Source organism: Podarcis erhardii (assembly GCF_964252035.2).
Source record: "Podarcis erhardii genome assembly, chromosome: 7".
NCBI lineage: Eukaryota > Metazoa > Chordata > Lepidosauria > Squamata > Lacertidae > Podarcis > Podarcis erhardii.
In genome coordinates, this window is record NC_138511.1 from 57,813,307 (window position 1) to 57,821,849 (window position 8,543).

The 8,543-nt window shown below is 43.3% G+C and overlaps 1 protein-coding gene across 1 annotated transcript in view; it reads right to left on the bottom strand.

Annotated features, from left to right (window-relative positions):
• The window catches only part of NUP93 (nucleoporin 93), a 68,959-nt gene extending 60,640 nt beyond the window's left edge, over positions 1–8,319 (bottom strand). Inside the window, exon 1 of the mRNA XM_081872428.1 lies at positions 7,776–8,319. The gene's annotated coding sequence lies outside the window, so the exon portion shown is untranslated. The remainder of the gene's footprint in view (positions 1–7,775) is intronic.
• Between the last annotated feature and the right edge of the window lie 224 nt (positions 8,320–8,543).

Genomic DNA, 8,543 nt, shown 5'->3' on the forward strand with positions numbered 1-8,543 from the left:
AAATAGTACTTTTAAACTGAACTGTGCAAAAAGCATTGGTAATGCTAGAAGACAGCACTGGATCACAAAATATGATTCAGAACCTGGGTTAGCATCGACCAGCCATCCCCAAACTGATGCCGTCCTGATCTTTGGACTACAACTCCCATTAGCCCTAGCCAGCAGAGTTATGCTGGCCAAGACTGATGGGAACTCTAGTGCAAAATGTCAGCAGCATACCTACAAAGGCTGGTATTTGTACCAAGGAAAGCTTGTCCCACAAATCTCCAGATAAAACTGCATTTGAATCAAAGCCTTGGCATTCTTTACATTTTCTAAAAGTGAAGGTTTTAATAAAAGCCTTAACAACAATATAATAAACATCCCCGTAACTGGAGCCACTTTATACATCTCTGTTCCACAGCACCAAATTATGAGTCAGGAACTAAACTACAGGTGTAGGAAGCCTATAGAAACCTAGCTTTCAGCACAACCTTGCAGGGAAGCTTGAAAGGGTAAAAAGAAAACTCCAATATACTGTACATAGTTCCACACAATATAAATCTAGCTAGTGAGAGAGTCAGATTTGATTTTAAAATGGTAGGTTTAAAAACAAATAGAAAGCTCAGTTTTCCTAGGTTAAAATGGTTAAGCAGTTTTGTATGTGAAAGTTTCAGCTCTGTTCATCTTAAAAACAGCGAAAACTAGTCTCATTCATAAAAGCTGGAATTCAAGCTGCACCTTAAAACTTTGCCCCCCCCCCAAAAAAAGTACGAGCAGAGAGAGACTTCCGGGTTAGCGCGAACGGCTAATGGCGGATTCCCTCCGAGCTCCGGAGGGAATCGGCTCTGCTGAGGACGGGTCTTGCCGTGCCGGCGACACGGGGACCCTCAGAAACCGCAGGCGCGGAAGCCTGCGGACTTGGTGACTCGGTGGGCACCTTAAGCGCCCTCCCCGACCCACGAAGAGCCTTTTTAAAGGCTGCGGAGAGGGTACGGAGAGTGGCGTGGTGCTGAGAGTAGACCGCTACCTCAGTAGAGCGAAGCCGCAAGCCATGGCCGGAGAGCGCTGACTTTCTTCCCAAAATTTGGACTGGATAACAAAGGACCCGTGAGTAGTGGAATTTGGACTTTAAAAATTTTATCCTGTGAATTCGGCACGATCGGGGGATGTGTTAAAGGGAAGTCCGCACCCCCTCTACTTATAGACGTTTCAAAGCAAGGAACGGAGAATTAAGGCGGAATGAATACTGTTTTGACGATTTAAAAGTTTCTCACAAATTTGATAGAACAAGATTTTTGTGCTGGAGAGAAAGGGAATTTGGAACTTTGTGTGTATCCCCCCCAAAAAACCCGGGAGTGTCCTATTTGGGTCCCGGAGGAAGAAGTGAAAGGAGTTTGACAGCTGTCAAAGAAGCTGTCAAACGGGCGGACAAAGTAAAGAATTTTGCTATTTAATAACTCTTGGAATTAAAGCTGATACATTTGGACTGAGGCGATTGGAAACAAAGTATTGATAATAACAAAGTAACAGATTATTGGAAAAGGACTACTAAATAACTGAAAGCCCCCTAGGGGGAATTAGTGACATTACAATGGCTGCAGAGGGAAAATTACTGGCGGAGATAGAAAAAATGTTCTTTCTCGTGGGAATCCTGCAGGAGCAGAGTATGGCTCTGAGTAAAGTTTTTATGACCTTGAATCCTGAAACAAACAACTCTGCTGAATGCACAAAGGAGATGTACGATAAAAATTCTGCAGCTGAGCAGGAAGAGATGCCTTTGGAATTGACAGAGAAAAAAGAAGGAGTTCAGACACTACAAGTGGAAAATATCAACCAGGAATCTGCAGCGTTAGAGTATGAGCAAGAAGACCTCTGGATTACAGACCTGCGAAAGATGAGAAAGAAGAAGAGAGAAGCCCCTGGAGTACTTGGAATATTAAAACTAGAAAGAACAAAGCAATATGATTGGGACTTTTCTCTTGAGTATGGAAAACTAGATGGTCTTTCGCAGCAAACACTCTTCAACATTCTGAATGAAAGAAAATATGATCTGACTCTGACTGAACTCCTTCGGGGTCTTAGGACCATCAAAGAGGACTACCAATATAGCTGGCAGAGAGGGACTGACAGAGAATCAGACGCCTCGGACGTGAGGAATCCGGGCTAGAAATATTTTTTGTTTGTTTTCTGGACATTTGTCTAGGAAGGGACAGAAACCGGGGCAGGGGGGGGAGAGAATAGAATTATAAAATGTTATGTTTTGTTTTACTTGGTCAATGTGACCTATAATTAATATAATAAAGGGAAAATTTGTGAAGGGGAAGTTAGATCGACCTTAAAAAAAAAAGAAATTAATGATTATAAGAGAATTGGATAGTTGAATATAGATAAACAAAAGATTTTAATTTTTAAAAGCAATGTGAATATCTTTAAGAGGTTAGGTAAGAACTTGCTGAATTAATTTTGGAATTGGGATGTAAGAGGAGGGGGTGGGGGGAAGTCAATGAAAGTGGGTAAAGAAACTTAGGGTATGTAATTGTATTTGTGTGTTTGCTTGTCTTTGTCTTTGTGTGTGTGTCTGTTGTTATAAAATGTAAAAACCCAATAAAAATTATTTAAAAAAAAAAAAAAAAAAGTACGAGCAGACAGTAGTGGATGCTAGGAAAGAATTTTAAAAACACATTGCTAAATACTGGGGGAAAGACATCCTGTTTCATTGAAGCAAAATGGGAAAGTGCTGCCTCAGCTGAAGCCTCCCTTATATCCCTTGGATTTTGCAATCTGTGAGGAGTGAATTCAGGAGGCAGGGTCCAAAAATAGAAGGCTATGTCTGATTATGGCGAATTTTGAATGAAGACAGCAGAAGGGGCAGGGGTGCGGGCGAGATACTTAAGTGCTCTTGTTGTTCAATGGCTATTTAGCCCTGGACCAGCCAAGAAATAGGGGGCTTTCTTCCCAAATGACAGGATTCAATATTTTCCAGACCACTGGTGCACAGAAGTTATAGCCTTTACATGGATAGAATTTTACTGCATTCAAGGGACTGCAGTCAGACTCTTAATGTGGTTGCTCAGTATGGAAAGCAATAGCACAGTCATGAGCGGAATGATGCCAGAATCATCACATCTGGCTGAGGAAAAAGCAACAACTGAGACCCCAAAGAGGTGGATCTGGCAGAAGGTAGTAAACTAAGTTCTCTGAATCAAATATTAGTCCAAAAGCCAGGTAGAGCAAAACTCATCAAAATCAAGATTGAAAATCTGTCAATAGTTCCTGCTGCATTAAGCCAGTATCTGTGCTCTGAAACAACAACCTCCATTAAAATGAAACTATAATATTTGGAAAACAGAACAGAGAAATAGCCAACTTCTAACAGAAAAATAACCAGTCTACAATTTATCACTTGGTGAAACATAAGGGCCTACAGATTAGGCCAACATCCTGTTCTAACGGTGGTCAGAAATATCAAACAGTGCCTGAGGGCAACACCGCTCTCCCCTGTTGGGCTTTCCAGCAACTGCACATGGCTGGATGGGTCAATTAAATGGAATGCTGGGCCATTCGTTTTCCTCTAGTTGGTCAATGCAACTCTTGCCAATATACAATGTGTGTGCATATGTGTGTGCGCACAGCTCATTCACGTTGATTATGTATCCATTTATAAAGGGCTCTTGTTCCAGAATAGGAACTTTTTTCAACCTAAGGGCCACATTCCCTTCTGGGGGTCATATGTCAGGGGGGAGTAGGGCCAGAGGCAAAAGTAGGCACAGCAATGAACATAAATTAAACATTTGTACAGTACACTAGTTTCTGCACACACACTAATACCCCACCCTGTATCCTCCACACAAGTATACAAGAGGCATTATCCGAGTTCATTGGCACATTCAAGTCTGGCAAAAACACTCAAACTGGTGAGAGGTGTGGCCTGGGCAGAATCCCAAAGGAAGTCTGGAAGGTAGCAGCCTGGGGTTCCCCACTGCTGCTACAGCACTTTTTTCACTGACAGATTGAAAGTAGAAATTTCTGGCTTGACTGCAGTGGAGTAGGAGGTCCCCCAGGGCTGGCTAAGGCAGAGAATGAGGCCTGTGCTTGCTTCTCCAACACTGCTGTCTGCTTCTCAGCTATGCAGCCTACAACTATACCTGCATTGCAGACGGGGCTTCACTTGCTACTCCAGTTGGCCTCTCTCATACCTCTGATAAGTTGCAGCACCCTGGACCAAAAAGTTAGTCTCTAATGCTCTAAACCATTTTTAAGACCCTCTTCTATTCCTTCTCCCTGATTCTCATCCACTTCAAATCAAGGTTGTTGCCACCAGCTGATCCTTCTTCAGCTTGATTCCTTATCCTGGAAGAGGCTTACACAGAGTCTCTCTCCTCCACCACCCTTTTTTAATAAAGTAACTGACAATCACTATGTTGGGGAATCATTACTCAAGCAAATACAAAAAGGATTTTTGATCGCTAGGCAGGGAAACAGAGTTTCTTTCCTTTACATCCACTAAGAACTAAAGGCAACAAAATTTAGTTCTCTCTGTTACTCTGCCTGCATAGGTAGAGTAAAAGTGTGAGGTGGAAATTGTGCCTGGGTGTTACCTGTTCAGTGTTCATGCCACAGCCATACCAAAAGGTGTTGCGGACCCAAGCAAGAGACAAGACAATATATTTGTGTGCCATTCCCCAAGTCCCACTCATTTAAACAATGTTGAGGAGGCATTCCTGGTGGATTGAATATTAAAAGGTAAGGTCCATCTTGAAGAAAATAAAACTGGAGCACAAAATTAGAGAAGATGCATGCTGATAGGCTGTCTTCAAGATTAACCACTCTAAAATGACTGAGAAAGAAAAGAGAATGTATAATGAGAGATTCAGGAGAAGTCCTAAGAAACATTTCACAAAGCCCAGACAATTTAGGATTCATACAGAGACTCCGTTCCATTACGATAGCTCTAGCCCTGCAATGCAGGTTCACTTGATAAAACACATACAACACCAATGGACAATGCACATTTGAAATGTAAAACAATCTTGTGTAGTAAAGAAAATGACATTGTGCTATTTCAATGCACAGCCCACTCTGCAGACAGGGACAAAACAAGTCACATTGCTTTGTACACAATTTCCAGTTAATAACTCTGTTGCTGAACATCAAGAACTTCCCATATTACGATAGCTGAGTTCACACCAATCCTATAGTCTGCTTTTAGTAGTGTGTTTAAAATTCCTCCTCCTAAGTCCAAGAGAGTTCAGACACATCCAGCTCTAAAGAGAGTGCTAAAAGCATTCCAATTAATAGTGCAAGATTCAACACTACATCACACACACACACACACACACAGGCATACCTCTGGGGTGCTCCAGCACAACACTGCAAAATAATTTTTTTATGCCCACTAACTAGAGCAAGATTTCATAGCTGCAATATCACTTCTGTGTCAAGGACCTTTGTGAGATTCGTCGCAAGAAAGGAACAGGACTAATCATTTTGGCAAGATAGTTTCCGTGTTGTTTTCATGCTATGTTAATTAGTTAGTAATGAAGAGTTAATGCAGCTTTACATAATCCTCGTGAATAGCAGGATGTGCAGTGTTCAGCCTTTTCTAAAGAAAGTAGCAGACATCTTGAAAAATAAAGGTGCATAGTTTGGGACTTCTCCTGGGCCCAACCACCTTCTGAATACCAAGGAAGTAGCTGTGGCCAGAGGACATTTGCCCAGTTTAGGCTGGTGCACGAACTATGATCATTTCTGTATCTAGCCACAGTAACACGTCTTGGTTACATAAAGACTGTACTACTGCAATGTACTACATGAGGCTACCTATGAAAAGAACCTCTGGAAGCTTTAACTGGTCCACAGTGTGGCTTGGGATGCTCATAAATGCGGGAAAATATTGTGGTCGCTTAAGGACAACTGCTCTAGTTAGCAATACATTTCCAGGTGCAATTAAAGTTCTGGAGATTACCTTTATACGGTAAACCCCAAATGGCTTGGAGTCCAGGGAACCTAAAGGAATTCCTTCTCCCATACACAAGATGGAGAGGCCCTTCTCTATATCATGACGCAGGGTGATGATATGTTTGTTGGCACATGCAAGAGGGCCTTTTCTATGGCTGCATCCCAGCTGTGGATATTTTCCTGTGTGGCATTCAACTGCCCCCTCACCTTTGAGTTTCCACCACTTTCTGCAGACTTGCTCAGAAGAAAGTCCCAGTATGCTCAATGGGCTTTATTCCTCCATTGTACACAGAGCTTTGACACTACCCAGCAACAACAACCAGAAGCCTGCTAAAGTGAGGCAAGGATTTAAATTGTATTATCTCAGAGAGCTAAAACAAAGCAGAGTCTTATGGCAGTTTAATGACTAACAAATTTATTATGATAAATAGCAGTGTAACAAAATAGCTAAGAGACTTGAGTTGTAAACTCTTCTAGATTCATTGAGCAGCTGTAGGCAACATATTCCCTCTCAGTCTCATCCTCATATATGTTCATATCCTTGTTTCTGAGAGTGCAAGTCTAGATGTTCGTTAAAAGAGGTAAGTCTGTAAGTTCATATCCCTGTTTCCTGTCCTTATGGATTCTAGACAGCTAGCTCAATGACACGTTTTTGCATATGCTAACCAAAAATATGGGGGGCCCCTTTTAGACAAGTTTGCTAGCTCTGCCTGCTGTCATTCTCCCAATTGTGCAGAGTGCAATCACAATTGTGGTGGGAAGCAGTGCTAACAGGACTGTCCCTGGAGCTCCTCCCCACCACACTTAATTAACATTAACTTTATTAACACACCTGAAGAAGGCTACAGTAGAGTTGGACAGATGCAGAAAAAGAAAAACCTTTCCTCAAGAAAGCGAACAACCCCTCTATTATTTTGTTTAAGTGTTCTGGAAGAATATGCTAGAGGTTGATAACGCTATGAGTGATGTGATATGGATGGATAGAAAATAAATATATTGCCTTCTCTTAATATTAGAACTTGGGGATCACCAACTGATCCACAGTAGATTTAGGAAAGACAAGACAAAGCACACAACTTCTGCTTTAAAGAATTTGTTGTATCTAACTATAGCCATGTGAACATACAAAATCTCACTCATACAGACTCAAGATCATTGGGCTTATCTAGCTTCGTGCTGGTAGTGGCTCATCATGATCTCAGGTGAGGCCTCTTCCATAACCTACTTTATCTGGAACGTTGATTAAACATGGAACCTTTTACGGGCAGAACTGGCAGCTTTAGGAGAGGTTTAGAAAAATCCAAGGCGACGGATACCGGTGTGGCTGCACAGTCCCTTGCATGTCTACTCAGAAGTAAGCTCAATGGGCCGTACTTCCAGTTAAAGGTGTGTAGGTCTGCAGCCTAAGTGGTTTGGGTGAGAAATCCACAGAGCAGGAGGAGGAGGGTCATCTGCTGCTATTAGCCAATGATTTCAAAATAGAGGCAGAGGTGCAGGTGCAGAGGCAGTCTGGCTCCCCCCAGTTTCTCCATGGTGTTGGGGATAAGCAGGAAGGGGAAACCCTCACCCCCCCCCCGCTATCTAGTGAGCGGTCGCTGTTTGGAAGCAGGACGCTGGGTCAAGAGGCCCCTTCTGCCCTGGCGTTAATGGTGTCTGGCACCTTAAAGCGGGGCGGGAAGGGTGGAAGGCGGCACATCCGGGTACTAGGGCCTACGGCTGAGGAACGAAAGAAGGGGCTGTAAACGCGTGCCGGGCCGAAACACGCGTGTGGAAGGCTAAGGTTTAAAGCTCCCCTCAGCTGCTCCCCGCCATTCCACAGCCAAAGGGCTTCTTACCGTTCTCGCTCCGCTTCCTCGGTCCGCCGCGAGCCCGTCACGTCAACGCTGTTCTGCTCCGCGCCGCGCGCTCTGATTGGAGGAGAGCCCGGCTTCTCCCAGCAGCCACCGCGGCCGCCTTATTTCCACGCTAAATATAATAAGGCACTAAGAACAGCGGACCAATTTTTTTGTTTGTTAAATAAATAGCTCGGGGGCGTAAGACTTGACCCACTGCTTAGAGTAGGTCCGGAAAGCACCCTCTTCATTTCACGACAGCGGGAGGTGGAGGGAGGGTCAGCCGCTTTCGAAAATACCCGGATGTGAGCGAAGGCGAGGCAGCCACGCTCCCGCCCGTTGCAATCACTACCAGCCGGGCTTGGTTGCTATGGAGACAGGAGGCCCCAAGAGCTTCGTATCTCTTACTACAACCTGGAGATTTGGGGAGGAGAGCAGTTCTTTTCCCTCCCCCATTAAGATGCTCCTGCTGCATTCATCAATCAAATACGAGCTTAAAACGGAAATGTTTTATTTTATAGATTTATGATAAGCTACCTTTCAAACAGGTGATATAAAAAGAGTAGTAACAAATCAAGGAATGCCCTTAGCATTAAAATGTACAAAATAAACCAGAATGATAAAGAAAAAGCAGTAAAATATATTGAAATGTTTTTTATCGGAAGGCTCAGCACCCCACCGCATAGAGCAAGGATTTATTGCATCCAGTCTTGCAGCGGCATCTCAAATATTAAGGCTGCAATCTTAAGCGCATATATTTTATCAATTTTT